The following is a 25,074-nucleotide window of genomic DNA, read 5'->3' on the forward strand; positions in this document are numbered from 1 at the left end:
TCTGCTCTTCTGAAGAGTGTCTTTTAAGAGATATTGGCTTGAACATGCCTCGTTTTTCCAAAAAGAAAAATACACACTGAAATAGGACATGCAGCGTCCAGGGCCAATGTGTGGGTGAGAGAGACGCTCAGTTAGCTCGCTGGGCACGGAGCTGCTTCAGGCTGGGGCAGGACTCGCATCAGGGTCCAGAAAGCGGCACTTCCCGAGCTTACTGCGTGTGTGCCCTTGTGGGAGGTCACCATGCCTCAGTTTCTCCCCCTGCAAGCTGGGACTAATGCTGCTCGTCTCACAGCCTCCTCTGTCTAGTTCAGCACCTGGCGCGTGAGCCCTCGCAGGGACCCTGAGCTGTTACTGTGGCCAGTGAGGACACCATGGGTCCCACTGCCTGCGTCCTTGGGCCTTCTGGGGGCACCTCACACCCGGTGGTCACACGGGCCTTGTGCTCTGACACAAACCCTGTTTAATAACATGGAAGTGGCATACAAGACCCGAGACCAGCCTAGGATCACCATTCTAAGCATAAAGAGTAACATTCTTCGTCCTGTTTATTTCTTTTTTTATTCAAGTATAGTTGAATACAATGTGCTGCTGCTGCTGCTGCTAAGCCGCTTCAGTCGTGTCCGACTCTGTGCGACCCCACAGACGGCAGCCCACCAGGCTCCCCCGTCCCTGGGATTCTCCAGGCAAGAACACTGGAGTGGGTTGCCATTGCCTTCTCCAGTGCATGAAAGTGAAAAGTGAAAGGGAAGTCGCTCAGTCATGTCTGACTGTTAGCGACCCCGTGGACTAGTTTCCTGTAAACAGCAAAGTGATTGTTATAAATACATATATAGTGTATATAGAGTCTGAAAAGAATATATAACAGAAATACGTATGTTCTTTTCAGATTCTTTTCCATTCGATGTTATTAACAAGCTACTGAAGATTGTTCCCTGTGCAACACAGTAGGTCCTGGTTGATTGTCTGTTTCACACATAGTAATGTGTATATGTTAATCCCAAGCTCCTAATTTATCTTCCCTCAGCCGCACTTCTGTTTGGTAACTATAAATTTGCTTTCTGTGTCTATGGGTCTACTTCTGTTCTGTAAATAAGCTCATTTGTATCAGTTGTGAGAGTCCACCTACAAGTGTTATCATGCTACTCGCTTTTCCCTGTATGCATTTTCCAATGTGCCTGACTCTGCAACCCCAAGGACTGTAGACCGCCAGCCTTCTCTGTCCACGGGATTTTCCATGGGAGGATGCTGGAGTGCGTTGCTATTTCCTTCTCCGGGGATCTTCCCAAATCTAGTCTCCTGCAGTGGCAGGCGGGTTCTTCACCACGAGCACCATCTGGGAAGCCAAGGGGAAGTCTTTCTCTGACTTTCTTGATTTAGGTCCATCCCCATTGCCGTAAAAGGCATTCTTTCAGTTTTTAATGGCTGAGTAATATTTCTTTGTACGTATGTACCACATATGTCCATTATCCGTTATCCATATGTACTTTATCCATTGCCAGTGGATGGACACAGGTTGCTTCCACGTCTGGTTTATTCCTAAAACACCTGTGTGTGTATAAGAATGGTACATTACTTTCGGTTTCTTGTCAGTTGCTTTTTGAGGAAAATAGTAGCTCCTTGTGAGACTCTAGAGTTTCCTTCAACCAATTAAAAATCACTGTGAGCCATTTAAAAAATTATAATAGATAAGTTGCTTGTGAAATTTATAAAGCCATCCTCAACATGATAAAGTCAAAGAAATTCCTACATAGACACAGATGAATGAAACAGCTAAAACCCAAAGATAAAGAAAAAGTCTTGAAAGCAGCTGGAGAAAACAACGTATTATCTGCAGGAAAAACAATCCAGGTGACTGTGGGTTCAGAGACCAGGGAGACGGAAAAGGAGAAGAGCTGTCCGCCCAGAATTTACGTCCAGTCAGAGACAGTGAAGGTGAAGCGCGGACATCCTCAGGAAAGGACGGCTAGGATGGCTCATGCCCCCTGGCCAGCTGCCCTGCGCTAGAAGGAACGCCGAAGGAGGGTCTTCTGGAGGAGATGATGCCGGAGAGAACCTGGAACTTCAGGAATGAAGGGAGAGCGCAGAGCCGGTAAATATCCGGCAAATGGGATCAGGTGCTCCCTTCACTGAGTTTCTTAGAAATGCGTCTGGCGGACGGAAGCAGTCTGCAGCGTTGTCTGTGGTGTCTGCGATCTGTGCGGATATGATTTCATACACGGGGCAGGGAAAGTTGCTTTATTCTATATTCAGTGATGAGATGCTAACCCCAAGACCATGAGAAGTTAAACTTGCGATGGCTTCAGCAGCAACACACCCACACAGCAGTAGGAAGAATATAGACCAGACCCCCGCTGAGAAATTAACACACAATATTAAGAAGCATTCTAGCAGTTCTACGAAAGCTAGGAAAGGGGAAATAGAGCCCTGAGAAAATGGGGACACACAGAAACACAAACAATGAAGTCGCAGACTTAAATCCAGACAGGTCAGGAATCGCGTTAAACGTGGCTTCAGTTCAGTCGCTAGGTCGTGTCCGACTCCTTGTGACCCCATGGACTGCAGCACGCCAGGCCTCCCAGTCTATCACCAACTCCTGGAGCTTGCTCAAACTCATATCCATCGAGTCGGTGATGCCATCCAACCATCTTATCCTCTGTCGTTCCCTTCTCCTCCCGCCTTCAGTCTTTCCCAGCATCAGGGTCTTTTCCAATGAGTCAGCTCTTCACATCAGGTGGCAAAAGTATTGGAGTTTCTGCTTCAGCATCACTCCTTCCAGTGAATATTCAAGAATGATTTCCTTTACGATGGACTGGTTGGGTCTACTTGAGAGTCCCTTGGACTCTCAAAGAGTCCTCTCCAACTCCACGTATCAGAAGCATCAGTTCTTTGGTGCTCAGCTGTCTATGGTTCAACTCTCACAGCCATACATGACTACTGGAAAACCATAGCTTTGACTCTACAGACCTTTGTTAGGCAAAGTAATATATCTGCTTTTTAATATGCTGTCTAGGTTGGTCATAGCTTTTCTTCCAAGGAGCAAGTGTCTTTTGATTTCATGGCTGCAGTCACCATCTGCAGTGATTTTGGAGCTCAAGAAAATAAAGTCTTTCACTGTTTCCATTGTTTCCCCATCTATATGCCATGAAGTGATGGAATCGGATGCCATAATCTTTGTTTTTTGAATGTTGAGTTTTAAGCCAACTTTTTCGCTCTCCTCTTTCACTTTCATCAAGAGGCTCTTTAGCTCCTCTTCACTTTCTGCCTTAAGGGTGGTGTCATCTCCATATCTGAGGTTATTGTACTTCTTCTGGCAATCTTGAGTCCAGCTTGTGCTTCATCCAGCCCAGCATTTCTCCTGATGTACTCTGCATAGAAGTTACATAAGCAGGGTGACAATATACAGCCTTGACTTACTCCTTTCCCAGTTTGGAACCAGTCTGTTGTTCCATGTCCAGTTCTAACTGTTGTCTCTTGACCTGCATACAGATTTCTCAGGAGGCAGGTCAGGTGGTCTGGTATTCCCATCTCTTGAAGAATTTTCCACAGTTTGTTGTGATCCACACTGTCAAATGCTTTAGCATAGTCAATGAAGCAGAAACAGATGTTTTTCTGGAATTCTCTTGTTTTTTCAATGATCCAACAGATGTTGACAGTTTTATCTCTGATTTCTCTGCCTAAAACCAGCTTGAACATCTGGAAGTTCATGGTTCACGTATTATGGAAGCCTGGCCTGGAGAATTTTGAGCATTACTTTGCTAGTACTGAGATTAGTGCAATTGTGCGGTAGTTTGAACATTCTTTGGCATTGCCTTTCTTTGGGATTGGAATGAAAACTGACCGTTTCCAGTCCTGTGGCCACTGCTGAGTTTTCCAAATATGGTGGCATGTTGAGTGCAGCACTTTCACAGCATCATCTTTCAGGATTTGAAACAGCTCAGCTGGAATTCCATCACCTCCACTAGCTTTGTTCATAGTGATGCTTCCTAAGGCCCACCTGACCTCACATTCCAGGATGTCTTGCTCTAGGTGAGTGATCACACCATCGTGATTATCTGGGTCGTGAAGCTCTTTTTTGTACAGTTCTTCTGTGTATTCTTGCCACCTCTTCTTAATATCTTCTGCTTCTGTTAGGTCCATACCATTTCTGTCCTTTATCGAGCCCATCTTTGAGTGAAATGTTCCCTTGGTATCTCTAATTTTCTCGAAGAGATCTCTAGTCTTTCCCATTCTATTGTTTTCCTCTGTTCCTTTGCAGTGATCGCTGAGGAAGGCTTTCTCATCTCTGCTATTCTTTGGAGCTCTGCATTCAGATGGACATATTGTTCCCTTTTCTCCTTTGCCTTTTGCTTCCCTTCTTTTCTCAACTATTTGTAAGGCCTCCTCAGACAAACATTTTGCCTTTCTGCATTTCTTTGTTTGGGGGATAGTCTTGATCACCGCCTCCTATACAATGTCACGAACCTGCATCCATAGTTCAGGCACTCTACCAGATTCAACCCCTTGAATCTATTTCTCACTTCCATTGTATAACTGTAAGGAATTTAATTCAGCTCATACCTGAATGGTCTAGTGGTTTTCCCTACTTTCTTCAATTTGAGTCTGAATTTGGCAATAAGGAGTTCATGATCTGAGCCACAGTCAGCTCCTGGTCTTGTTTTTGGCTTGTTTTGGCTTGAATTGATAAATAGCTTAAACACATTAATTAAAAACAGACATTATTAGATTGGATTTTTTTTTTAAGATTCAGCTATAAACCCTAGAGAATGATAAGCTCACACAACTCTATAAATCTGTAAACTAATGTTTGTAGCTGGTCTAGTCATAAGCTTCAAAAACAGGATCTAAGCCCCATGTCCTTCCCTTCCTTGTGACATGTCCCTTCCATGTGACAGAAATATGACTTGGCAGTGAAAGCTGCAGGTGGGGACAGCCGCGCCTTGAGTGGGACCCGCAGCCATTCTGTAGAGCAAAGGAGCTCGTCTGACACCATCTGGATCGCTGTGTGGCCTCCAGAGAAGGAGGGCTGTAGGGACAGAGAACATGTCAAGGTCAGGGTTGGGGGTGCGCCTGCAGGACTCCCTGACGGTGCGTCCCAGGAGTGACCGACTGCCGTGGTAGGGGGTGGGCACCTGAATTTACACAAGTCATAAAGCTCACAAAACTCTACACCACAAGAAGAGCATTTTATTCTACATAAAATTTTTACAAGCACACAAATTGGGAAGAATCCGCTTTTTGAAAGCTATCAATGTATGGCCCCATGTGTTAATCCTCATCGTAGATGGTTGTAACTTTTCCAGCTTATCAGTGCCTGTGTGTGAGGCACACATTTCTTGACTTTGTTGTGTAGGGAAGTTCAGCCAGTCATTTCAGCCACTGACCGAGCTTCTCCTTTGAATTGAGAAAGATTCCAGTTTACGATTCTCTCTTGGTGTGTGTTGGGAAGGAAAGTGGCCCCCCAAATATTCATGTTGTAATCCCCAGATGCTGATATCATGTTTGTTTATATGGCAAAGTGTGTGGATGGTATGAATATCACCAATTAGCTAACCTTAAGGCAGGGGGCTGATCCTGAATTACGCGGTGGGCCCGACATCATCCCAAGGTCTGTAATATGGAAGTGAAGGCAGGAGAGGTCAGCGGGCTGAGACTGGCCATGGCTGGCCTTGGCGACGGAGGAGCGTCTGTGAGCCGTGACCTGTGGTCCGTCAGAAGCCGGAAAAGATGGAGCTGTGGCAGAGGGTTCTGCCGTGGAGCTTCTAGAAGGAGCTCTGTTGCTGATGGTGTTTCCAACCTTGTGAGACCAATTTAAGACTCTCCACTGCGGGTCTTAGACGTGGGGTTTATGTTGTTTTAAGCCACTAGGTTGGTGCTTCTTGTCACAGAACCAAGTAGCTAACACGCGGTCTTGCGGTTTGAGCGCTTCCAGTGTGGCCTCCAGCCGCCTGCTCTTGTCCCTCAGGTATGACAGGAAGCTCAGTGTTATGCCTGTTATGCCCAGAGTCCGAGTCCCCAGAACTGAGAGAATAAGACGTCCACAGCAATGCAAAAGCACGAAGGGGTTTTATTTCTAGCTCGAGCTAGGGCTCCCGCCACATCCAGCGCAGTGGAGCGGAGCGAGGAGCCCCGAGCCCAGAGTTACAGCAGTGTCTATAGGTTTTAGAGCAGAGAGTTGCCAAGGGCTGATTCCCTGCAGGAGTTTCCTAGTATTTACTAATTGGCTAATCTTTATTGGCTGCAGGGGTTTCCTGGTGTTTACTAATTGGCTATTGGCTGCAGGCGGATGTCTCTTACGTCCTGATAAACTCAGACCAGGTTACGGGGAGTGTGCTGATTAGACGAGTCCTGGCATCCACGGGGATGACCTCACTGGGCGATGACTCAGCCTCTCCCGTGAGTCCTCCCTTAGTCCCTGAAGCCTATCGTGGCGTTTGTTAGGTCCCAGCACTCAGATCCCTCGCCCTGTCCAGACCTCCAGGTCAGAGTCACGATCTGGCGTCCAGCCACTGGCGTCTAGAGGTTTCTGCCCCACCGAGGGGGGCACTGACCCGAGACCCCGGGGAACTGGTGCTGCCCCTCCGGCAGACCCGGGGGCCTTCCAGGCCAGTCCCTTGAGGGTCAGAGACTGACGACCCAGGGCAGCTTCCCCACGTGACGATCAGAGAAGAAGCCTCTGGCCAGGGCCAGGCCACAGGCCGAGGTCACCCCAACACCCCACCTGCCTGTTGGCTGGAATGTGGAGCCCAGGACCCACCAGTGTGTTAAGACACGTTGGTTGAACCTGGGCAGGAGACACCCTTCTGGGTCATCATCAAACTCACCTGCCTGATGACTGCCGGGGTGCCTCTGGGTGAAGCTTGAGGCTGCTGAGGGTCCAGCCCTCCCTGCCCCCCGTCCCTCTTCTGCGCTCAAACTGTGGGGTGCAGGGTGGTTCAGAGCCCTCTGGCAGATGGGAAAACCAATTACCACCCCATCCCTGGGGGCACGTCAGTGTGGGGGGCTGTGATAAGGGAGCTGGAAGGAAAATCTGCCCTGCAGCCCACTCCGGGGCCCCTGTCAGCTGCTGTCATTAGATAATAAACACGGGGCTGCCAGAAGAGCCGTGGGGGGCCGCTGGGTTCAGGGGAGCTGTGGACCCTCCCGCCGCCTGGGCCGCCTTTTCCTGGGAAGGTCAGCTGGGGCTCAAGATGCATCCCTGGGGGTTTGTGTCTAAGTCTTCTGCTGTGATAAGGAGAGGCCCGAGAGGCCAGAGTGGAGGCCTGGCCTCCTCAGGGGGGTGGAGGCGACTGGCGTGGGGGAGGCGATGGGGGCCCCGGGGGGCATGGGTGGCAGCAAGTGAGGGCACAGAGGCTGCGGAGGAAAGCCCCATGTCGCGAGCTCCTCAGACCCCTTCACGCGTTTGCGGGAAAGGCTGTGTTCCCACCTGCCCCAGGCTGGCCGGCGTCCACACGCCCCTCCTGGACGTGGACGCCCTTCCTGCTGCCCCTCTGCGGCCACGACTCCTCTGCTCACCAGCCACCACTGCTGCACCCAGGCCCACTGCCCAGGTCTGTGTCCCTGTGAAGCAGCTGCTGACCTCTGAGCCGGGGCGCAGTCCTCTCTGCAGGGGTCGCCTCACTGTCTGCCCCATAGCTGTCATCGTTTAGTCTCTCAGACGTGTCTGACGCGCCACGACCCCATGGACTGAAGCGGGGCAGGCTTCCCTGTTCGTCACCAGTGCCCTCAGTTGCTCAGACTCACGTCCATTGAGTTGATGACGCCATCCAACCGTCTCATCCTCTGTTGCCCCCTTCTCCTGCCCTCAGTCTCAGTTACAGCTGTTACCCAGTGGGGATAAATTAACAGTAATGACTACTCAGTTTCCGACCTTTGAGACTTTTTTCCGAGAAGAAGACTGGTTGAGAAAGAAGTCTAGCTTTTAGCCCATGAATTGCCTGACATGCAGGGGGTAACCTGCATGAATATGAAAACAGAAATTTCTGCAACACGAAAGCAGAAATCGTGTCCTGGAACCGAAAGCAGACCCTGTCTAGCTGCTGCTGCTGCTAAGTCACTTCAGTCGTGTCTGACTCTGTGCGACCCTTAGATGGCAGCCCACCAGGCTCCCCGTCCCTGGGCTTCTCCAGGCAAGAACACAGAGGTTTAGTTCTGCCGAGCACTCAGGGGTCTACAGCAGTGCTTTAGTGTGCCTTGACTTCCTGCGTTAGCTGCAGGGTTGGACTGTGTGACGGGATGAAGAGGACGTGTCGCTACAAGGCTTTTCCCTCTGAGAAGTTGTTAATTCCACATTTGCCACTTCTCATGCCCCCAATTTACTCAGCCCACCTGTAGCTAAAGTTGAGTGTGATTGGGTTATTGTAAGTGGGGTTGTTTGAAGGCGCCGGGAACTGACTGTCCTGGGAGACTCTGTGGCCAGAGGAGCTTTTCAGGGACCCACACATGTGTCCCCCATCACCGAGGCCCCTGCCCCTTCCTAGCGGAGTCTAGGACCATTCAGACCATTCTTTCTCAGTTGCTGCAAGAAGAGCCCACTGCTGTGAAAAGGGAAATACTTGTGGTCTGGCTTCCCCTTCAGGCTGACGTTTTCCATCAAGAGGAATGAGTTTTACTCTTTAAAGATTATGTCAAGCAGGAGTTAAATGATATTGATATTTATTACGACAAACAAATCAGCTGAAACGGAACAATAAAAGCAAGGGAAGACAAGTGCTGCTGAGCCGCGCACCTCGGCTTCAGGTGGAAGCAGGAGCGTGCAAGTCGGACCACTGAGCCGCGCACCTCGGCTTCAGGTGGAAGCAGGTGTGTGTAAGCGAAAGAGGAAACACGAGGAACAGCACGCTACGCGAATGTGCGGTGTGGGACTTGGAGACAAAGCACCACGCACGTCTTCCACACGCAGATAAAAACGCTAGTTTCCTAGAAAATGTGTGCTTGTGAAGCAGCCCAGAGACTCGGGGTGCGGTGATGGGGAGACAGGCCAGGACTCCTGCTCGCGGGCTGACGGTTCCGGTAGTCCTGCCGCTGCGCGCGACGATGCTGGTCGGGTGTTTCTGCTGCGCGGCCCCGCCCCAGACAGCCCTGCCTGTGCCACGTCCTGCGGGGGAGGAGTGGTCCTGGGAGAGGCCCTGCCCAAGCAGGGGACCCCAGAGCGCCAGTTTGTCCCCCTGGGTGCAGCACGGCCCTTTGTCGCCGAGTGAGGCTCTTCTGCAGCAGCACCTGCCCACGCAGGAGCAGACCCCGCAGCTGCTGCAGCCTACAGCTCGAGGGGGCCACGCTTCCAGCCTGGCACCAGCCGGCTCGTCGCATGGACGCGGGCCAGTGTCTCAATTTCTGCTGTAGTTGGACAGCTCTTCCAATGCCCCATTTATGTTTTTTCTCGTTGGTGTTTAAATTAGGACAGTGAAGGCATAAGAAGATGACCCACTCGGGACTGGTTGGTCTTTAATTCCTGTTAATATAAGATTTTTATATTCAATGAATGTTAAAGTGAGATATGTCAGTGAGGCCCAGTGTTTACAAAAATCACAGGAGACCACGTGCTTGACATGAGCGAATTCTGTTCTTTGTTCAGAATAAAAATTCACCGGCCTTCCTGGGTGCGACATCCATCAGACACACGTGGCGCACCCTTGCACATGGAGGAAACACTCGTACATTAGAGCACCCGGCCGCTCTCTGCCGAAGAGGGCCAGCGGCGCCTCCACAGGCCCCTCTCGTCTGGCCCTTCGCCTCCCAGCCTAGCTTCTGTGGGGCTGCTTGCCGAGGACCTGGAATCACATCATCGCTGTGGCTGGAGTGACCCCTGGGTCCCGGAGGCATCTCAGCGAGGTGTCTCATCCCCTCAGGTGTCTCGTCCCCTGAGGTGTCTCATCCCCCGAGGTGTCTCATCCCCCGAGGTGTCTCGTCCCCCAAGGTGGCTCGTCCCCTCAGGTGTCTCATCCCCCGAGGTGTCTCGTCCCCCGAGGTGTCTCGTCTCCCGAGGTATTTTATCCCGCAAGGTGTCTCGTCCCCCCAGGTGTCTCATCCCCCGAGGTGTCTCATCCCCCGAGGTGGCTCGTCCCCCGAGGTGTCTCGTCCCCCGAGGTGTCTCGTCTCCCGAGGTATTTTATCCCGCAAGGTGTCTCGTCCCCCCAGGTGTCTCGTCCCCCCAGGTGTCTCATCCCCCGAGGTGTCTCATCCCCCGAGATGTCTCGTCTCCCGAGGTGTCTCGTCCCCCGAGGTGGCTTGTCTCCCGAGGTGGCTCGTCCCCCGAGGTGGCTCGTCCCCCGAGGTGTCTGGTCCCCCGAGGTGGCTCGTCCCCCGGGGTGGCCTGTCCCCTGAGGTGGCTCCAGCCAAGTCCTCATCACACCTTTCCTTTGTGTTAGCGTGTGTGAGCTCTTCCCTGGAGCAGCATCTCTTGGCTTTAATGGGTGGCAAATCACCTAGGAATCTTGCTGAGATAAGATGGACTCAAGTGCCTGAAGGGGAACTGAGCACTTGCCCCTACCCCAACATTCCCGGGGAGGGGCTGGGTCACAGATGCTGTTTGAACGAGGACTTGGGCCCCTGCAGGGGTCTGTGGGCTCCTGGACGACCAGCACGTGGACACCACGGAAGCGCTGCCAGCGCTGACGGTGACCGGGCTGTGCTGCTTGGAGGAGGTGGCGCCCACGACGGCCGGGCCCGAGTGGCTGGTGAGGACCAGCACGCCGCTGCTGCACATGGGCACAGGCGACTGTGTCGCGATGGCCGGAAGGCTTTGGGCCACGTCCTCAGAGGCTTGTGTGGAGGAAGGAGCCTCCGCTTCCCCCGGCTCCGCTGCTGACAGAGCGCAGGGCTGGGTCCGACGCGATGGGTCTGACGCGGGTCTGACAGGCTGGCCCACTCCGAGCGTCTGTGGAGCGGCTGCCCTGCCCGAGAAGCTGCTGGAAGCGCACGCCGTCCTGCGTGCTCGGGGCTCGGCACGCGCTCAGCAGATGCAGTTCAGGGAGGGGGACCTGGGGAAGCAAGAGCCCAGTGACGTGTGTGAGGTCAGATGCGCCAGGCATGTGACGACCAGGAGGAGTCAGGCCGGGGGCTGCACCCCACCAGTGGCCCAGGGGGCTGTGAGCCCCATCCCCGCGCCCTCCCTTCCAGGCCCGGCCGCACTTCCCAGCTCTGCGGCTCTCGGGTCAGGCAGCAGGAGCCCAGTCCACCACGGCGAGAGGCGCTGGTGCCGCCCATCCGATCTTGTCCTGAGGCCCCAGGGCGGGGCCAGGGCAGCCCCCTGTGGCTCCAGGTCGTAAAGGTGGGGCCCTGCAGCTCCTGTGGCCTCTGTCCACTGGACAGAGGGTCCCCATGAGAGGCTGGGCCCCGCTGGATGAGAGACACCGGCCGAGGTGACACGGATCATCAGCGGCCTGCCAGCAACGGTGTGCACAGGAGACACGCAGCAGGTCCCAGCCGGCTCCCCCCAAGGCAAGTGTGCAGGGACGTCTCCTGAGCCCTGCTGTCTGCGGACACGGCCGGGCCTGGGCCGCCCTGAGGACGCGGCCGGGCCTGGGCAGTGCTGTCTGAGGGCGCGGTCGGATCTGGACCATCCTGTCTGAGGACACGGTCGGGTTTGGGCCTCGAAGGGCCTTCGGTCTCGCCCAGCCTGTGCCCACAGAGCATCATGTGGAGCGGGGGTTCCGTGTGGTTCACTTGGCCCCGCTGAGCACCTCCGGCTCTGGGTATCTATCATTCAGGGGGTTTTCTGGGGGTGGGGCGTGACTGAGTGATCAGGAATCAATTCACCTCCTATTTGAGACAAGCCTGGAGAGGATCAGAGGCAGCCCTTCAAGGGTCTTCTTGTGAGACGAGGGGCTTCACTGGCACCCCTGGGTCACCGTGTCCGCGTCTGAGGTGAGGGGGCATTGTGGTGTCTGGGGATCAGGAGCCCCGTCATAACTGCCGGTCCGGCTTTCAGCTCAGGGCTCTGGAGGGAGGAAGACGCGTGTCTTCCTGAGCCCTCTTCGGGCTCTGCTCTGCTGTGAGCGGTGCAGGCTAGTGATTAACGCAGACTTTCCTGGCGCACACGGCTAAGAGACGGAAAATCCCTGCCTTCTGTTTATGCGACAAGCTCGAGGCCCATATGGATTCTTCGAATAAAGTTCTTTCGGGGTCTTGACGGGCGCACATGGGCAGGCTCTCGCGGGGCCTCTGGCCAGACCCCTCCTGCTCCCTCGGTCAGCACACGCCTGCTCTTCAGGCCTGAGCCTCAGGAAGAAAGAAGCGCGTTTGTGACAGCCGTCTGTGGGTTCCAGATTGCTTGTGACCAAATCCGTGGGAAATACCCCCAGTCTGCAGTGTGCTTTGGAGGGTTGTTTTGTTTGCTTTTTAAAAATCAATAACAGCACAGTTTGGAAATTAAAAGAGCTGATTTAAAGCTGGGGACGACAAGCCCATTCCTCTTTGAAGCTTTATCTTAAAAATTTGCACACTTCAAAGTAAAGCGAGAAGTTGGTAAACTCTGCAGTGCTCTCTGAGCCAGCTGTGTCCCCCACAGAGCTTTTGGTGGGCACATTAAACACATTTTTTTTTAATTTAAAAAGGTTTTATTGAAAATATAGTTGATTTAAAATGTTAGTTTCAGCTGTACAGCAAATGATTGTTATACATGCATATAAATATATATGCCTTCTCTTTTATCTTCTCGTCCATTATAGGTTATTACAAGATACTGAACATTGTTCCCTATGATATTCAGTAGGTTCTCTTTGTTTATCTCATATACAGTATTGTCTGTATGTTAATCCCAAACTCCTAATTTATCCTCCCCCATTCCCATTGGTAACCCAAAGCTTGTTTTCTGTGAGTCAATTTCTGTTTTGTAAATAAGTTCATTTGTCTCATTTTTTTAAAAGATTCTGCACACAAGCCATATCATATGACATCTTTCTCTGTCTTTCTTTACTTAGTTTGATCACCCCCAAGTCTATCCTGTTCACTTCAGCTCAGTTCAGGCACTCAGTCATCTCCGACTCTTTGTGACCCCGTGGACTGCAGCACGCCAGGCCTCCCTGTCCATCACCAACTCCTGGAGCTTGCTCAAACTCACATCCATTGAATCCTTGATGCCATCCAAACATCTCATCCTCTTCATCCCCTTCTCCTCCTGCCTCCAATCTTTCCCAGCATCAGGGTCTTTTCAAATAAGTCAGTTCTTCGCATGAGGTGGCCAAAGTATTGGAGTTTCAGCTTCAGTATCAGTCCTTCCAATGAATATTCAGGACTGATTTCCTTTAGGATGACTGGTTGGATCTCCTTGCAGTCCAAGGGACTCAAGAGTCTTCTCCAACACCACAGTTCAAAAGCATCAATTCTTTGGCGCTCAGCTTTCTTTACGGTCAAACTCACATCCATACATGAACACTGGAAAAACCACAGCTTTGCCTAGACGGACGTTTGTTGGCAAAGTAATGTCTCTGCTTTTTAATATGCTGTCTAGGTTGGTCATAACTTTTCTTCCAAGGAGAAAGCATCTTTTAATTTCATGGCTGCAGTCACCCTCTGCAGTGATTTTGGAGCCCCCAGAATAAAGTTTCTCACTGTTTCCTTTGTTTCCCCATCTGTTTGCCATGAAGTGATGGGACCAGATGATCTTAGTGTTCTGAATGTTGAGCTTTAAGCCAACTTTTTCACTCTCCTCTTTCACTTTCATCAAGAGGCTCTTTAGTTCCTCTTCACTTTCTGCCATAAGGGTGGTGTCAGCTGCATATCTGAGGTTATTGATGTTTCTCCAGGCAATCTTGATTCCAGCTTGTGCTTTAACCAGCCTGGCATTTCACATGATGTCCTCTGCATATAAGTTTATAAGCAGGGTGACAATATGCAGCCTTGATGCACTCCTTTCCCAATTTGGAGCCAGTCCGTTGTTCCATGTCCAGTTCTAACTGTTGCTTCCTGGCCTGCATACAGATTTCTCAGGAGGCAGGTCAGGTGATCTGATATTCCCATCTCTTCAGGTGTGTTGTGATCCACACAGTCAAAGGCTTTGGCCCATGTTGCTGCAAATGGCATTATTTCCTTTTTTGTGGCTGAGTAATATGATGTTAAAGCTGAAACTCCAGTACTTGGGCCACCTCATTTGAAGAGCTGACTCATTGGAAAAGACTCTGATGCTGGGAGGGATTGGGGGCAGGAAGAGAAGCGGACAACAGAGGATGAGATGGCTGAATGGCATCACTGATTCGATGGACGTGAGTCTGAGTGAACTCCGGGAGTTGGTGATGGACTGGGAGGCCTGGTGTGCTGCGATTCATGGGGTCGCCAAGAGTCGGACACGACTGAGTGACTGGACTGAGCCAAGTATTCCCTTGTATGTGTGTGCCGCGTCTGACTTGCCCATTCATCTTGGTCACTAGGTGGTCATCTCGGTTGCTTCCGTGTCTTGGTTCCTGTGAACAGTGCTGCTGTGAACACGGTGCGTGTATCTTTTCAAGCTACATTTTCCTCCAGATATGTGCCCAGGAGTGAGATTGCAGGGTCACATGGTACCCTACTTTTGGTTTATTAAGGAAACTCCATACCGTTCTCCAGAATGGCTGCACCAGTTTCCATTCTGGGCACATTTTAAAGCTGAACCCACACAACATATATGCCCCTTTATTTCAGGTTGCTAACAAATCACCACGGGGTCTTTGCCTCAGCCAAAACTAACAGTATCCACCTGGCATCACGTGACCCCAGCTGTGCCTGCTTCCTGCTCTCCAGCAGGTCCTCTCTCGTGGGCCTAAACCCTTCCACGAGTGCGTTTGGGTCCCGTTTCTCTTGGCGGCTTCCCACCCTTTTGCAAGTGTTTGTTTGGGGACGCTGGGCCATTTCTCTCTCGCTGTGTCTACATCCTGGACTCTGCAGGCCCGTGCGTTTCCCTCCGTCCTTAGTGGTGTCTTATCTCCTGGGACTCGATGTGACTTGGCCCCCTTTGGTCAGAGTCCTCGGGGGCGGAGGTGCTAGATGACCCTGCTGTGCAGACGGGAGCCCGTGGCCTCCAGCGCGGAAGTCCCCAGAGGTTGTTCTGAAGAAGGCGCGACAGGAGGGCTGAGGTGGAAAGACACCTTCTAAGATGCGGGGCAGGTTGCTAGGGTCCCTCTGTCTGCACAGGGGGCCATCAGAACCCATCCCCTCCCCTCTTTTAATCACAGGAGGAGTGACGTTCCGCCTCCCCCACTGCCCTTCCCCGGGGACGCCAAAGGCTCCTCCCTCCAAGCTCCCTGGGGCCCTCCTCCATCAGCAGCACCCGCCGTCACGCTGCGCAGGCCACTGTGATGCTCTTTCGTTGCGACTGCAGCGGGGCCTGGGTCTCCATCTACCTCCTGGGTTCCCAGAGTCCTTGTCTCGTTTCTGGACGCCACCCTCCCTGTGGTCCTGACGCTCTTTTTGGCACGTGTCCTGATGTTGGAAACCCCTACCCCCCACCTCTCCCATCACTGACCACCTTCCCTCCACGCTGCAGTGCTCTGGGGTTGCCACACTCATGCTTGTAGCTGTGATGGAGACCATACGCCAGTGGCCTCAAATCTACGTCTCTGCCCCAGATCTCTCTTGAGATCCGGGTTATTAAAGGTATCTGATGTCTCTACTTAGGTACCACGAGTCATCACACACTCAGTGTCCTTTCTGGAACCACCGTCTGAGCCAATCCCACCTGGAGTGAGTGTGTATCGTGTACCGCTGTTGACCGCACAGCCGGCCTTGCGGTGGGAGGCAAACATCAGGTGTGTAGTGACCGTTACCCGGCAGGCTCACCGTGCGGGCTGTCCTCCAGGATCCGTGCTCTGGGAGCGGCAGGGCAGGGGGGTGGGGTGGGCAGATGGGCCCAGCGAGGGGGCTGGGTGCTCCATGGGCAGCTCACCGCTTGGGTTGTTCATAAGCATCCCAGCTCTGCCCCTGCCCTGTGCTAAGGGTAACGGGAAGGTCAGGACGGACTAGCAAAGAGCAGACCTCAGTGGCACCCCACCTCCATCCTGCGGGAGAGAACACGCCAGCTGAAAGGCAGGCAAGGAGCGTGCGTGCGATTCTGCTGCAGGGCTCTCTGCTCCGAGACGGCCCCGAGTAGAGGGTAAATGAACCAAGCCGTCTGTTTGCCCACAGTACCGCTAAGGCTTTATTTCACTAACAACATTCCCCTTGGTGGGGAAGGACTGGGACCTGTGGAAACAGATTTATCACTTGGATAAGAGACTGGAGAATAATCAGCAAAGTAATTCCTCCCTGAGTCTGGGAGTCAAGTTCCTGTGAGCCCTCCTGAAAGGCTGTGGTTTAAAGACATAAAGCCTTAGGGGAAAAAGGGCTAGGGCTCTAAACGTTGAGCGTGAGCCTGTGAAAGTTACTATAGATTTTTAAAATCTGTTTTTTCTATTCATTAAAATCAAGCACTAAGGTGTCTGTGTTAGTTTCTTCCTGAAGCTGTGGCAGAAAATCGCAAACTTGATGTCTTAAAACAGCACAAATTTATTCTTACCGTCGAGACGTCAGATGTCCAAAACCAGCCTCTCTGGGCAGATGGCCCTGGGCGGGCTGGCTCCTGTGGAAGCTGGAGGGAGGTGAGGGCCTTGCGCTCTGCCCCAGCTCCCGAGGGCCGCGGGGCTCGGGGCCCCTTGCTGCCCTCTCCGAGGAGAGCCCGGCTCCCCTGCTACCTTGGGACCATCTCCCAGCTCCAATTCTTCCCGTGTCCCACGGCAAAGGCCCCTTTCCCACGTCATTGACGACGGTTCTGGGCTGAGGACATGGAACTGGGGGCAGAGGCTGTTACACAGCCCGCCCAGTTAGCAACAGAACAGAGGCGGCTTTCACGATGGCACGTCTCAGGTATGGTGGGTCCCTGGCACGGCCGACCGCCGCCTGCCCCGGGCTCCTCGTCACCACTTTCTCTGCAGCAGAGCTGTCTTCCCCTTGAGCCGGGGGTCCACTGTCTGTGGCTTCCCAGCACCCTGGGGCCCTGGCCTCCTGCCCTGTGCACACACCTCCCCCCTGAAGGAGCCTTGACTCCTCTGCCCTGCGCTCCCACCCCGCACTGGCCTCTCCTCCAGGTGGACTCGGAGCCCCTCTCCTGTCATGTGGACCCCAGGACATGTCGCGCCAAGTTCCTGCAGCTGAGGGGGGAGAATCATGGGAGTAAGCCTGAGTGCCCTGCCCTCCCCAGATGCCGAGGAAAGAGGGTCACCACGTGATGCCCTCGCTCCCTGGGGAAGGGCAGAGCCTTCCCGCTCACCTGCTGCTTCCAGGACTGACTGTCGGGTGCTGCCCGGATGAGGCCCTCAGGCGGGGGCCCTGGGTTGAGGGGACTACCTATGGAAACGGTTCCTGCCACGCACACCGGTCATGTGTGTGCACACACTGTACACTTGCGTGTGCATGCATGTATGTGGGCACACGTGTTCCTGCCACGCACACCGGTCAGGTGTGTGTGCACATTGTACACACGTATGTGCACAGGTATGTGCATGCAGAAACTGGCCAAGCTGGGTGGAGACAGCCTGTGACCGTCTCTGTGTGCAGGAGTCACCGTGCATCACAGGGGTGTCTTCAGAAGTGGTCACCTGGGTCTCCACCCAAAAGATAGACCACGTTGTTGTTCAGTCACTCAGTCACGTCTGACTCTGTGACCCCATGGACTGCAGCAGGCCAGGCTTTCCAGTCCTTCACCATCTCCCGGAGCTTGCTCAAACTCATGTCCGTCGAGTCGGTGATGCCATCCAACCATCTCATCCTCTGTTGTCCCCTTCTCCTGCCTTCGGTCTTTCCCAGCACCAGGGGCTTTTCCAGGGAGTCGGCTCTTCGTGTCAGGTGCCGCAGTATTGGAGCTTCAGCTTCATCATCAGTCCTTCCATCAGCCCATACATCATACCAAAACCCAAAGCCTGGTCTTTGGGAGCAGGAGGCCGCTTCGTGGTCATGTTTGCTGCTGAGCCCTCCTGCCACCGTGCAGGGATGCGTGGTCTATGGCTGGGCTGTCTGCCCCCTGCTCTGAAGACGGTCCTGCGAGAGGACGGCGGCGCCAGTGCCCTGCGGGGTCTGAGTGGCCTTTCCGCTCACATGACGCTGTAGCCGGGGGCCTGCGACCGCGGCCCTGCTCCGACAGTGCTGCCGGCCTCCCTGCGCTCGCCCGGCCCCGCCCTGGGGCTGGCGGTTCTAGAGAGAGCCTTGCAGCTCCCGTCTGCGGCCAGGGGTCACGCTCTGCCTCCTCACGGCCCTTCCACCTGTGGCTCCCGGAGTTCACAGGCCTCATCTTCTTGACCTGCAGTGTCCCCGGAGCAAGGGCCACACCAGGGGCCATGCCGAGTGGACGTGCAGCTCTGGCGAGGCCCGGTAGACGACCAGTGGCTGCGTGAGGGCTGGGCGTGGGAACAGGAGGCAGGGCCCCGTGAGTCCTTGCACCTTCTGCGCCACCACTGCACCTGCCCTGGGCATGTCCTCCTGGGCCGGCAGGTGCGGCCGTGGGCCAGCTGGTGGGTGTGAGCCACGTGGCTGTGAGCCATGTGGGGGCCATCTGCCCCATTTCCCTCCTCTTGCTGCTGCTGTGCGGATGGAGGGAGGGAGGTGCAGGGAGAGGAGACTGGGGCATAAGAGGCTTCCTCCAGGTGGGCCTCCAGGTGAGTCTGCAGGTGAGGCTCCAGGTGATCCTTCAGGTGAGCCTGTAGGTGAGGCTTCAGGTGAGGCTCCAGATGAGCCTCCAGGTGATCCTCCAGGTGAGCCTCCAGCTGAGGTTCCAGGTGAGCCTGTAGGTGAGGTTCCAGGTGAGCCTGTAGGTGAGGCTTCAGGTGAGGCTCCAGGTGGGCCTCCAGGTGATCCTTCAGGTGAGCCTGTAGGTGAGGCTTCAGGTGAGCCTCCAGGTGATCCTCCAGGTGAGCCTCCAGCTGAGGTTCCAGGTGGGCCTCCAGGTGAGTCTGCAGGTGAGTCTGCAGGTGAGGCTCCAGATGATCCTTCAGGTGATCTTTCAGGTAATCCTTCAGGTGGGCCTCCAGGTGAGTCTCCAGGGAGGCTCCAGGTGGGCCTCCATGTGCTGGATGGGAAGCCGGGAGCCCTAGAGGCTGGGCAGGTGGGGCCCATAGCTGCTCAGTGCCTTAACCATGCCTCAGACCAGATGGGAGGCTGCATCTCCCCTCCTTGCCCACCCCTGATCCTACAAGGACTGCCCACAAGCTGCCTGTGTGGGGCTCCCGCAAAGATTCTAGTGGGAGGGAAGGGAGGTGAGGACACGGTCACACCACCTCTCACCCACCTGTTCAAACAGCCTCAGAGAGACAGGCTTTTCCAACACAACCCCAGTAGGTTTTTCCTAAGTGTAATCCTTTAAGAGCCTACTTTTCTGGATGACTTGAAACATAAACCCAGAGTTTAAGTTAAAATAAATCTCTCCCCTCCCCCGTGACATGAACATCCAATCTGTGAGCTTGGTGGTTCCTCTAAAGTGAAGTGAAAGTGCTAGTCACTCAGTCCTGTCTGACTCTTTGTGGGACTGTAGCCCACCAGGCTGCTCTGTCCCTGGGATTCTCCAGGCAGGAATGCTGGAGTGGATTGCCATGCCCTCCTCCAGGGGATCTTCCCAAACCAGGGACTGAACCCATGTCTCTTACGTCTCTTGCATTGGCGGGAGTGTTCTTTACCACTAGCGCCATCTGGGAAGTACATCAGCATATACATAGCCACATCAGCAATGAATGATGCATTTTAAAATATAAATTAATGTTTGAGCATTCTGGTCGAGGAGTAGTCCCATGATCCCGATGATGGCGTCTACAGTTTCTGCCAGAGTCTCGGAAGGCCCTGCGACATCAGGTGTCTTAGCATCCTCCCGAGATCCAGGAGTCTCACATCTGGTCCTTCCCCCAGCTGACCATCTTCACAGAGGTTAGACAACCGTATTGCTCAGAACCTCCAGACGGGCAGCACCAGCTCCGGCCCAGCCGGCTGATCTGAAGGCCGCAGTGCAGACAGCTCCAGATGCTGGAAGGACCAGCGGCGGGTCCGGCAGCCCCAAGCTTGGGTCCTCATCTGCATGGCTGGCTTTTCCCCTGCCGCTCGAAGACCTGGAAACGGCTGTGGGGCCTGCTCTCCAGGCCCGTGTGGCCACGGGCCTGCGCGGCCTGCTTTCCTTCTGGACACTGGGCGTCTGGCTTCTGTGAGTGTGAGTGAGTGTGTGAGCAGGAAGATTCAAGCCGGTGTGCGTGATTGGGGTCAGCAAGTGAGCACGGGAGTGCAGGCAGTGAGGAGGAGGCTGGGGGCTGGTCCTGGGCCAGCGTGCGGGCACCTGCCCCTTGCTGGGTGACTCGGCTTGTCCTTGCAGAGACCCCGGAAAGGAAAGGCTGCACAGGCCTCCGCCAGGGTCGCCAGAGGCTGCGGAGCTGACAGGCCTCCAGGCCAGAGACCCCTCCCAGCCACCCCACTGGGGAAGACCACCCGCCACCCCTGCTCGCACCCCGGCTGCGGGGCGGAGCCAGCGTCGACCCTCCCAGTGCTGCCCTGCAAGGCCCTGGGGTGGGCTGCCGGGAGAGAGTCCCGCCCGCTCTTCTTTGAGCAGCAGGCAGCCCTCCTGCCCATGGCCCCGCCCCGCAGACATAGCCTGCACAGCCGCGGCCCCTCCCCAGGCCCAGGGCGCCCAGGCTCCCTCCCCAGGCCGCTGGGGCTGGGCTGTAATCAGCCACCCTGCAGACCGCAGCCCTGCCCCTCACCTGGCCTCCCTTTCCTGTCTCTAAATTGGCTCCAGGAGCTTTGTGAGGCCATCTGCACGGGCGGCACCGACGCAAAGGCACACGCGTGCACACGCGTGCACACGCGTGCACACACGCACCAGCACACACAAGCACATGTGCACCACGTGTGCACGCTCTGGGCACGACGCCACACGGGCACACGCGCTCGCGCAGGCTTGCACAAGTGGAGCCGTGGGCAGGTCCCGCTGGGGCCAGGCCCCCACCTTCACGGCCCCTCAGAGTGAGCGGCTCACAGACGCCCACCCCCAGGCTTTGCTTCTTGCTGCCACCCTCCTGCTGGAGAGGCAGGGTCTTCCTGGGAGGGCCCAGGTGGTCGACCGGGAGCAGGAGGGTGGCATCCAAGATGCCGACCCCAAGGGCGGTCTTTCCAGCGGAGGCAGGGCACCTGGGAGCTGGCATGGGCAGCTCGACCGAAGGAGGCCCTGAGAGGACGCCGGTCTGGGTGTGCTCACACCTGCACTCACCTGGTTTTCCCTGAGAAACCCAACAGGTGCTCTGGGTCTGAGCCTTCCAGCCTGGGGCCTCCTGGCTGTGTGAGCCTGGGGCCACGAGCCAGGGTTGGTCTCTGCGGGAGCACACTCTGCCCACGGCAGAGGCCGGAGAAGGGGCTCTTTGAGCCCTGGGCATTTATTAAGTGCCTGCTGTGTGCAAGTGGACAGCGTGCTTCACCGCTGTTCAGCGCCTCTCCGCCTCTCCAGCTCCTGCCCACCCCGAACAGCAGACGCCACCCAGTCACAGACGGAGAGCGGGGCCCAAGTTATGACAGACAAGCTGACGACCAGAGCTCGCCGGGACGGCTGAGTGTCAGGAAAAGGCTTGTGGGTCCCTTTGCCCCGTGGAGGGGGCCAGAGAGGACGGACAGACGACACCTATGGAACAGAAATCCTGCCCGCCCTGGAGAACATGCCCTCGGGGCCTCCACTTGCACACGCCTTCTCCGCCCTGGGTGGGGCCGGGATGGGCCTGGAAGACGGCACAGGCCTGGCCGAGTCCTGGGGCTCGAGGTGCCCCGCAAAGCGCAGGAGCACGCAGCTGAGCACGTTTCGTGTGAACGTCCAGACAGTCAATAGGCCAGGCTCTGTGGCCAGGCCAGGGGGCCCACAAGCTTGTTCATGGTGCCAGGGGTGCCAGGCCCCGTTCTGGAGAGAACTCCAGCCCACTGCCCACAAGGGACCCCTGCCCGTGAAGATGGACCCCGGGTGACCTGCCTCATCTGCTTCTCCTTCAGGGAGAACACGTGAGCGCCTGTCCCCAGTTCGGCTCCCCCATGAGGGGACGCAGCCCGCGGGGCCGGTGCCCGTGGGCCTCTGCGGGGGAGTGAGAGTGTCGGTCGCTCAGCCTCTCTGACTCTGCAACACACGACCGCAGCCCGCCAGGCTCCTCTGTCCACAGGATTCTCCAGGCAAGACTCCTGGACTGGGTAGCCGTTCCCTTCTCCAGGGGATCTTCCCGACCCAGGGATCAAGCCCAGGCCTCCTGCATTGCAGGCGGATTCTTTACCTCTGAGCCTCCAGGGAAACTTCTGTGGGCAGAGGGCCCAGCGTTTGCCACCTGGGTTCGGCTGTCTCAGAGGACCCTGCTCTTCAGCCCATTTCCATGCAGTCGATGCGCTGGGGCAGGAATGGGCATCTGAGATGAGGCTGGAGAAACACGCCTGGACTTCAGGGGCCCAGCACGTGCGAGGGGGCTCGGCGTTCGTCCGGGGAGGGGGCTCGGCACAGGCTTGCAGGGGCTCTTTCCGACCTGCGGGCTGGGGGGCCCAGGGCTCCAAACGCTGCCTGTGTGTGGACGCTGATGCCCCGCTCGTTTGCTGGGTCCCAGGCAGCTCTTGTGCCCCAAGTCACATCTGCTCTGACGGGCTGAAGGCTGGCTGCCTCTGAGGCTGCGGGATCAGCTCCAGGCTCCTTGGGCCACATGGGGTGGAGGCGTCCCTCCCCAACCCCTCCTGGGGCAGCGAGCCCCTGAGGCCTCCCAGGCGGACGCTCGCTTAGCCGCGGTGCCGTCCACGACCGCAGGCCAGCGTGGGGCTGTCGTCACGAGCCGGGGCTGCCCGCCCACCTCCGCTTTCCCAGGGACTCCGAGGGCCTGTCCGCCAGGCACTGGCTGCGGGGCGGGCTGGACCCACCTGGCAGCTCTTTTCCTCCCTGGGGCCTCCGCACGCCTCTCCTCCCTGAGGGCCAGACCCCGTCCTCCCGACCGCGTCCCCTAGCCCCCAGCCCCTCGTCCTGAGCAGGAACGGCCCTTCATGGCTGCTGGACCCCGCTGGCCACACGGCTCAGATCAGGGCCCTGGAGGGGTCCACAGAGCCTCTGGGGGCTTGCCCTGTCTCCAATCCCACTCAGGAGCCTGACGCTCAGCCGGGCTCGCCAGCCTGCGACCCTGGAGGAGGACGCGCTGGCGGGGCTGCCCTTCCTCGCGGTGGGGCAGCCGGACGTCAGCCTCATGCTCCACGCTTAGCGGGTGAGGTCACACAGACGACTTCACCAGCCGGTGTCACCGGGAGCTGGACTCGAGCGGGTTTTATTTTCAAAAGGGGTTTCTGCACTTTGGGCCGCGTCAGGGTTTAGTTGTGACGCGTGGGTTTCCCTCTCGTTGCTGTGCGCGGGCTCAGCGGCCCCCCGGCTTGTAGGACAAACCCTTGTCTCCTGCACTGGGGGTGGACTCAACCACCGGACACCAGGGAAGCCCCGTCAAAAGGAGTTCAGCTTTTTGTCGTTAACTGAGATTCCATCCACAGAGGTTCCATGCATAGTGGAGAGCTCCGTGCACAACACCACACACAGCACACACACACCACACACACACACACACACACACACACACACCACACACACACCACACTGCACACACACACCACACACACCACACACACACACACACCACACACACACCACACACACACCACACACACCACACACACACCACACACACACATCACACACACACACCACACACACACACCACACACACACACACCACACACACACACCACACACACAGCACACACACACCACACACACACTCACACCACACACACACACCACACACAGCACACACACACATCACACACACCACACACACACACACACCACACACACCACAGACACACACACACAACACACCACCACACACACACACCACACCACAGCACCACACACACATCACACACACCACACACACACCACACACACCACACACACACCACACACACACCACACACACCACACCACACACCACACACACACACACCACACACACACACCACACACACACACCACACACACCACACACACACACACCACACACACCACACACACACACACACACCACACACACCACCACACCACCACACCAGCACAGACACACAGAACACCACACCACACACACACCACACCACACCACACCACACACCACACACACCACACACCACACCACACACCACACACACACCACACCACACCACCACACACAGCCCACCACACACCACACACACACCACACACACACACCACACACAGCACACACACCACACACCACACACAGCACAGACACACATCACACACACCACACACACACACACCACACACAGCACACACACACCACACACACCACACACACACACACCACACACACCACACACCACACACACCACACACAGCACAGACACACACACACACACACCACACACACACCCCACACACACACACACACACACACACACAGACCACACACACACACACCACACACACACACAGCACACACACACACACACACCACACACACACACCACACCACACCACACACACACGCAGCACACACACCCCCCACGTCAACCCAGCGGGTCCCAACCTGTGAACAGATGCCACTCTGGCCTGGCCCCCGGGAGCTTGTGGGGAGGGGAGGGCAGTCCACCCACCCGGCTGGAGGAGGGAACAAATGTTTGTTTGGACAATTTGCATCCGCTCCTTCGAACCACTTCTCCAAACCGGATAAAAGAGAACTCTGTGTAATATACACAGAGACCCCTGTTCCTGGTGCAATCTTAAAATATTTACACGGCACACAAACAACGCCCAGGAGTTCCCTCCCATCCATATATCGGCTTCGTAAACATGGGGCCATTCTGCGCGTTTGTCTTGGTGACATGTGACACGTTAGTGATCACAGCCGGGACTCTGAGGGCCAGCCCGCGGGGTGGGGGCAGTCTGCACAGCGCGCCTCGCGCTCGGCTGCGTGTCCGAGGACTCCCTGCTCTGCGCCCCCCGGGGCCACAGACACACAGGCCTCAGGCTGCAGGGCCTCCCCGGGCGGCTCAGCCTCGTGTGTGCCCTTGACACCAAAAGGCTGGGTCGCCGCGGGGC

This window comes from Capra hircus, chromosome 9 (assembly GCF_001704415.2).
Source record: "Capra hircus breed San Clemente chromosome 9, ASM170441v1, whole genome shotgun sequence".
Taxonomy (NCBI): Eukaryota; Metazoa; Chordata; class Mammalia; order Artiodactyla; family Bovidae; genus Capra; species Capra hircus.